Source organism: Cnephaeus nilssonii (genome assembly GCF_951640355.1).
Source record: "Cnephaeus nilssonii genome assembly, chromosome: X".
NCBI lineage: Eukaryota > Metazoa > Chordata > Mammalia > Chiroptera > Vespertilionidae > Cnephaeus > Cnephaeus nilssonii.
This window is the reverse complement of record NC_137071.1, coordinates 50,173,549-50,181,870: the sequence shown is the minus strand read 5'-3', so window position 1 is coordinate 50,181,870 and position 8,322 is coordinate 50,173,549.

The window sequence follows — 8,322 nt, the reverse complement described above, 5'->3', positions numbered from 1 at the left end:
TGCTGTAATTCCTGCTGAGGGGCCACAGGCAGTAGCTGACCTACACTCCATTGGAGACCCAGAAACGAAGGCATCTAGTGGTCGGTGTGAGATGACATCAGATTTCGACCACTCCCATAAGGGACACATTCAAGAGGCAGACGCAGTGAGCGCCGAAGCCTTGCTGCACCAAGACCCGGCACATAGGCGTGGCTCCCGCACAGCAACTCTTCCTTTATAGACACAGAGGGTCCGCACGGCCAATAGGCCTGGAGGACAATTCCTCCCAGTGACACCAACAACAATCAAGACTTAACTATACAAACAAGGACCAAGATGGAGGCATAGGGCAGAAGCCTGATTGCTGCCTACCACAACGGTTTTGAGACTACAACGGGAGAGCGGAGCGGACACCATCCAGAACCACCGGAGGGCTAACTGAGCGGATGCTATACAACTAGAATAAAAGAGAGGGGTACGCGGGATGAAGCTGATGCCGGTGACCCAAAGACCACACTTTAAAAACTACGGCTCAGGCGACACAATGGCGGCCTGGAACGTGCTCGGCGCAGTTCCCCCAGCGGTCTCCGGCTGAGGGGAAGGCTTCACTCGCTGCCGAGCACGGACAGACGAGCCCCTGGGAGACATGGGGCGGGAGACTACGCGCTTGCTGACCTCCGAGTCCTTCAAGAATCTCAACGACCCGGAAGCGGCCAGGTGCGCACGCTGGGCGACCGGCCACCGCTGCAGACCCAAGGGCCGACGCAGCCACCCCGGACCAGCCCGCCGCCGCGCACCGGGCACACCGGAGCTTTGCCGAGCCCGCCGCCCAACGAGTTCTGCGGTGGCTGCCCTGGAACTCTGAGAAAATGGCCGAAGGAATTGCTGAGAGGGAATTGACCAACAGGAATTGGGATCAAGAAGACGAAACTCCGCTGGGTCCCGGATCCGGGTGAAGCCGCGTGCCCCTGGGTCCGGGTGAGGCTGGGAACTGGGTCAGGGTGAGGCTGGGCCCTGGGTCCGGGTGAGGCCATGTGCCCCTGGGTCCGGGCGAGGCCATGCGCCCCTGGATCCGGGTGAGGCCACGTGCCCCTGGGTCCGGGCGAGGCCATGCGCCCCTGGATCCGGGTGAGGCCACGTGCCCCTGGGTCCGGGCGAGGCCGCGGGCCCCTGGATCCGGGTGAGGCCACGTGCCCCTGGGTCCGGGCGAGGCCGCGGGCCCCTGGATCCGGGTGAGGCCACGTGCCCCTGGGTCCGGGCGAGGCCGCGGGCCCCTGGATCCGGGTGAGCCAGGGTCCCGGGTCCGGGCGAGGCCGCGGGCCCCTGGATCCGGGTGAGCCTGGGCCCCGGGTCCGGGTGAGGCCGCGGGCCCCTGGATCCGGGTGAGCCTGGGCCCCGGGTCCGGGTGAGGCCGCGGGCCCCTGGAGCCGGGTGAGCCTGGGCCCCGGGTCCGGGTGAGGCCGCGGGCCCCTGGAGCCGGGTGAGCCTGGGCCCCGGGTCCGGGTGAGGCCGCGGGCCCCTGGAGCCGGGTGGGGCCGCGGGCCCCTGGATCCGGGTGAGGCCGTGGGCCCCTGGAGCCGGGTGGGGCCGCGGGCCCCTGGATCCGGGTGGGCCTGGGTCCCGGGTCCGGGTGGGGCCGCGGGCCCCTGGATCCGGGTGGGCCTGGCCCCGGGTCCGGGTGGGGCCGCGGGCCCCTGGATCCGGGTGGGCCTGGCCCCGGGTCCGGGTGAGGCCGCGGGCCCCTGGATCCGGGTGAGCCTGGCCCCGGGTCCGGGTGAGGCCGTGGGCCCCTGGATCCGGGTGAATCAGTGCCCCTGGGTCCGGCCGAGACCAAACCAGAGGGAGTCGGACCTGCATTACCACCATTTGTCCACCATCCAGAGCTGAGGGGTCAGTGCTGACATGTACTCATAGGGAACTGGTGGACATTGATATTGGGTCTCAAAAGAACTGTTGGTCCAGAAAAAAACTCACTACAGACTGATTCATTTGCCTGTCAGCATAACTATTATTGCTCGTCGCACATTCAATTCTTATAAGTATATCTCTAGTGACACATGATTTCGCTCATCTAGGGGAAATGATGAACAACATAGACTGATGAACAAGAACAGAACCAGAAACAAGGAGGCATCGATCGGACTATCGGGCCTCAGAGGGAGGATAGGGGAGGGTGGGGGGAGGGGGGAGAGATCAACCAAAGGTCTTGTGTGCATGCATATGAGCCTAGCCAATGCTTAAGTTCAACAGAGGGTTGGGGCATCCAAGGGGAGGGGTGTGGGATGGGAATGGGGGGATGAGGACAAATATGTGACACCTTAATCAATAAAGAAATTTAAAAAAAAAAACAAAACATTTAGGTTGGAAACCAAGATGGTGGCATAGGTAAGTGCCTAAACTGCTGCCTCGCACAATTTCAAAACTACAACTAAAAGACAGAATGGACATCATCCAGAACCACAGGAAAGCTGGCTGAGTGGAAATTCTACAACTAGAAGAAAAGAGAAAAGCTCACGGAGAATCAGAGGAACTGCAAAGGGTTGAGGTACAGAGACATGCATACAGAGAGGAAGGGCGGCTGAGTGCCTGGCTGGCTTTCTCTGGCGGGAGGGAGAAGGAAACTCCTGACTGCACTGAACCCCAGTTCCGGGCGAAACTCTGTGGACCCAGGCTCATACACGGGGAGTCTGGACGGTCAGGTAGAGAGAAAGGCACATGGAGACTTGGAGACTCGGGGGAGCCGCGGCGGGCAGGGGTCTGGAGACGCTCGCATGCACGCGAGTGCGCACAGAGAAGATGGACTGCTGAGGTTGCCGCTGGCTTTCCCTAGCGGAAGGGAGTTGGAAGCTCACAACTGCACTGAACCCCAGTTCCGGGCAAGCCCCTGGGGACCCACGCTCTTACGGGGGGAATCTGGACTGTCAGGCAGAAACTCAGGGGAGCCACGAAAGGCAGAGATCTGGAGGCACGTGCGCAAGGGCACAGCTGACGGGAAGCCAAGACTGTCTGCTCAACCCTGAGACTCCGCCCCATCCAAGCTGAGCACAGAGGCTTTTGCAATTCTGCAAGTCTGGTCCCATAAGGCTGTCTCCAGCACAGAAGTTCTCCCAGCATAGACACAGCTGATACTCACAGCCAATTGGCCTGGAGGTCAATTCCTTCAAGTGATACCAACAACAATCAAGACTTAACTACAACGAGGCTGTACACACAGTCCACAAAGTGGTGCACCAAGAGTGTCCACCTCAGGTAACTGCGGAGGCTGACCCACTGGGCCATATAGGACACCTAGCACACAAAGCTACCCTACCAACTCAAGGAAGCAGGGAAAATGCGGAGACAAAGAAACAGATCACAAATGAAAGAAATGGAGGAAAACAAATGACTGAATATAGAGTTCAAAACCACGGTTATAAGGTTTTTCAAGAATTTCCTAGAAAAGGCCAATAAATTTAGTGAGACCCTTGATGATATGAAAAAGGACCAACTAGAAATTAAACATACACTGACTGAAATAAAAAATATTATACAGAGATCCAACAGCAGACTAGAGGAAAGCAAGAATCAAGTCAAAGATTTGAAATACAAAGAAGCAAAAAATACTCAGCCAGAAAAGCAAAAAGAAAAAAGAATCCAAAAATTTGAAGATAGTGTAAGAAGCCACTGAGACAACTTCAAGAGTACCAACATCAGAATTATGGGGGTGCCAGAAGAAGAGAGAGAGCAAGATACTGAAAACCTATTTGAAGAAATAATGACAGAAAACTCCCCCTCCCTGGTGAAAGAAATAGACTTACAAGTCCAGGAAGCGCAGAGAACCCCAAACAAAAGGAATCCAATAGGACACACCAAGACACATCATAATTAAAATGCCAAGAGCAAGACAAAGAGAGAATATTAAAAGGAGCAAGAGAAAAACAGTTACCTATAAGGGAGCACCCATAAGATTGACAGCTGCTTTCTCAACAGAAACTATGCAGGCCAGAAGGGAGTGGCAAGAAATATTCAAAGTGATGAATAGCAAGAACCTACAACCAAGATTACTCTACCCAGCAAAGCTATCATTCAGATTTGAAGGTCAGATAAAGAGCTTCACAGATAAGAAAAAGCTAAAGGAGTTCATCAACACCAAACCAGTATTATATGAAATGCTGAAAGGTATTCTTTAAGAAGAGGAAGAAGAAAAATGTAAAGATAAAAATTATGAACAACAAATACATATCTATCAACAAGTGAACCTAAAAATCAAGTGAATAAAAAATCTGATGAACAGAATAAACTGGTGAATATAATAGAATCAGGGGCATAGAAAGGGAGTGGGCTGATAATTCTCAGGGGGAAAGGGATATGGGGGCTGCAGGAAGAGACTGGACAAAAATCGTACACCTATGGATGAGGACAGCGGGCGGGGAGGTAAGGGCAGAGGGTGGGGTAGGAACCGGGTGGAGGGGAACTATGGGTGGAGGAGGAGAAACAATTGTAATAATTTGAACAATTAAGATTTATTAAATTTAAAAAAATAAATAAACAATGGTAAGATATGTACACATATAATACCTTAATAAAAAAATTGGAAAAAAAATAAATAAAAAATAAATAAAAACATTTAGGTTGTTTCCAGTTTTGGACTATGACAAATAAAGTGGCTGTATGCGTTGTGTAAAGGTTTTTGTGTGTATACAAGTTTTCATTTATCTAGGATTATTTCCAAGAGTGTAATTTCTGAGTTGTATAGTAAATTGCATGTTTATTTTTGTAAGTAACTGCCATATTCTTTTCCAGAGAGGCTGTACCATTTCACATTCCTACCAGCAATGCAAGGGTGATCCAGTTTCTCACTCTAATCAATAGCATTTTGTGTTATCACAATTTTTTATTTTTGCCATTTTTAGATGTTTACTGATACCTTATTGTGATTTTTAATTTGCATTTCTCTAATGGCTAATGATGTTGAACATCTTTTCATGGGTTAATTTGCTCTCTGTATATCCTCTTCAGTAAAATGGCATGTCTTTTGCCCAGTTACTGATTAGATTTTTAAACTGTTGACTTTTAGCTCTTTATATATTCTAGATATGAGTACTTTGTGTTCTCCTCTTAAAAGGTTTGGGTTTTTGTTTGTTTGTTTGTTTGCAGAGCAAAAGTCCTTAATTTTTTATGGTTCATGCTTATGGTGGCATAGTAAGAACTAAGTCCTACATTCCGGAGATTTTTCTCCTATATTTCTTCTAAAAGCTTTGTTTTAAACTTAAATTGGTGATCCATTTGAGTTAGTTTTGTATAAGGTGTGAAGTTTAGATCAAAGTTCATTTTTTTGCCTATAAAAGTCCAATTTCTCCAATATCATTTGTTGAAAAATATATCCTTCATTAAATTGCTTTTGCACTTTAAAAAAATCAGTTGGATGGCCCAGCCAGTGTAGCTCAGCAGTTGAGCTTTGATCTAGGAACCAAGAGATCACCAGCTCGATTCCTGGTCAGGGCACATGTCTGGTTTTCAGGCTCAATCCCCTGAGGGGGGCTTACAGGGGGTAGCCAATCGATGATGTTTCTCTCTCATCGATGTTTCAATCTCGCTATCCCTCTTCCTCTCTTCCTAAAAAATCAATAAAACCATTAAAAAAAACCTCACTGAGTTATACACTAAAAACAGGATGAGTTTTTTTTTTTTTAAATCAGTTGGCTGTACTTGTCTGAGTCTGTTCTGGATTCAGTGTTCTCTTCCACTGATCTGTGTGTCTTTCCCTCCGCCAATATCACACAATTATTATAGCTACATACTAAGTTTTAAAATTGGGTAGAGTGATTATTTTTCTATTTATTATTTTTTCAAAAATATATTTTAGCTATTTCAGTTCTTTTTATCTTTCCATACACATTTTAGAATAATATTGTCTGTATCTATAAAAAATGATGCTAACTTTTGATAAGAATGGTGTTAAACCTATAAAACATTTTGGGGGAAATTGATATCCTTACTTTGTTGACTACTCCAATTCATGAACACAGTACATCTCCCCATGTAGTCAGGTCTTTGATTTCTTTCATTAGTGTTTTGTAGTTTCAGCATACAAGTCCTGAACATATTTTTTTTCCAGATATGTACCTGTGTGTTTTATTTGAGTGATTGTGAGAGATATTGTAGTTTTAATTTTGGATTTCACATGTTCATTGCTAATATTTAGAAATAAAATTGAGTTTTGTATGTTGATCTTATATCCTGTGATCTCACTGAACTCATTTATTAATTCTAGGAGGTTGTTTATTTTGTGTGTGGATTTCTTGTGATATTCCATTTTGGAGGTCAGGGTTTGATTCCCAGTCAGGGCACATGCCCAGGCTGCAGGCTTGATCCTCCAGTAGGGGGCGTGCAGGAGGCAGCTGATCCATGTTTCTCTCTCATCATTGTTTCTATCTCTCTATCCCTTTCCCCTCTTCTCTCTAAAATCAATACAAATACATATTTTTTTTAAAAACAACTTCCTGCTCAATGTGGAGGCATGCCTGAGAGACCTGCGCATTGAAACATCTAAAAGTGGGCAACTGGGAATAAACAGGGAGATGAGAAGGGAGGAAAACGCAGACTGCCCGCAGATACAGCACTGCAACTAGGAGCTTAAAGCTCAGCCTGGAGATGAAGGAAGTCAGCAGCAGGTGCTTCCTTTAGCTGGGAGGAACAGAGAGCTGTGTGGGTCAGACCAGCAGGGCAAGTGGAGCAAGCAGTTTCTGAGCCAACAGATGCCCGACAGAGCACGGGGTTCTGCTGTGCGGTTCTCCACTGTCAGACGAGGTGGTGGTGTTTCAGACAAAGAAACAAAACAACAAACCCCTGCCAAAACTCACCTCCCATTACCCTTGGAGTCAGGCCGAGGAGCATATTATCTGTAAACTAAGAGCTATTGTAGAACTTCTGTTTCCTTCTGTGACTGATCCCCAGGTGGGGTACTTTGGGGCAGAACCCCATGGAGATCAGAGGTCACCATAACAGTGAGGGCAAACAAACCCACTTCAAGCAGTAGGGCTGTACTGTTTTATGGAAGCCATGAAGGTCAAGTCCTGGAGATAACAGAGGTAAAAGAAACCCTGCAATTCAGCACCATCTACTGGAAAATAGTAGAAAGACCTCTGCAGAGGAACCTGCTAAATAGGCCATTAATATAGACAGATATACATGCCTAGACAAAGGAGAACAGCAAATACCATGAATAACCATGGTAATGAGGATGGTCAGAAAGAAAATGAAAAATCCCCAGAAAGCAAGCAGGAGCACATAGAAATATGTGATATAAATAACTGAGATTTCAAGATTGCAATTCTGAAAATACTCAATGAGATGTGAGAAAATGCACACAGGCAATTCAAGGCACTCAGAAAACAAATCAATGAACAAAATGAGAACTTTGCCAACAATATCAAAACTTTAAAAAAGAACTATTCATAAATCCTGGAAATGAAGCATGCAATTAAGGAGATTAAGAGTAAACTACTGAGCATAGAAAACAGAGCCAACCATATGGAGGAAAAAATTACTGATATCAAAAATAGGAATCTAGAAATGATGTAGAGGGAAGAAGAGCGAGACCTGAGCATAAAGAAAAATGAAATAACTCTACAACAACTATCTGATTCCATCAAAAGAAGCAATATTAGAATAATAGGCATTCTGGAAGAGGAAGATAGGGAGAAAGGAATGGAGATCCTATTCAAACAAATAGTGGATGAGAACTGCCTAAACCTATGGAAAAAACTAGAACCTTGAATCCAAGAAGCAAACAAACCCCTAGTTACCTCAATCCAAAGAGGCCCTCTCCAAGACATTTATATATAAAAACTGTCAAAAATTAATGACAAAAAAAAATTCTCAACACAGCAAGGCAAAAGAAGGAAGTGACCTACAAAGGAAAACCCATCAGAATTTAAACTGACTTCTCAGCAGAAAATTTTCAAGCCAGAAGAGAGTGAAACCAAATATTCGAACATCTGAAAGAGACAAATTACCAGCCATGAATAATATATCCAGCAAAATTATCCTTTAATATGAAGGAGAAATAAACATGTTCCAAAACATACAGAAACTGATGGAGTTTATCACCAGAAAACCTCCATTGCAGGAAATACTCAAAGTAGTTATTCTACCTGAAACAAAGAACATAAGGTCACAACACTAAGAGTAAATTCACCAAAAAACGTACAGCATAAACAGGGATAATTTGTAACAACAAACACATAAAAAGGGAGGGTATAAAGATCTGAACTGGCAAAGGAGGATGAAGATCAGATGCACTCAAAAGAAAAAACACACACTACTGTATATATGCAACTTTATTTTTTATAAACCTAATGG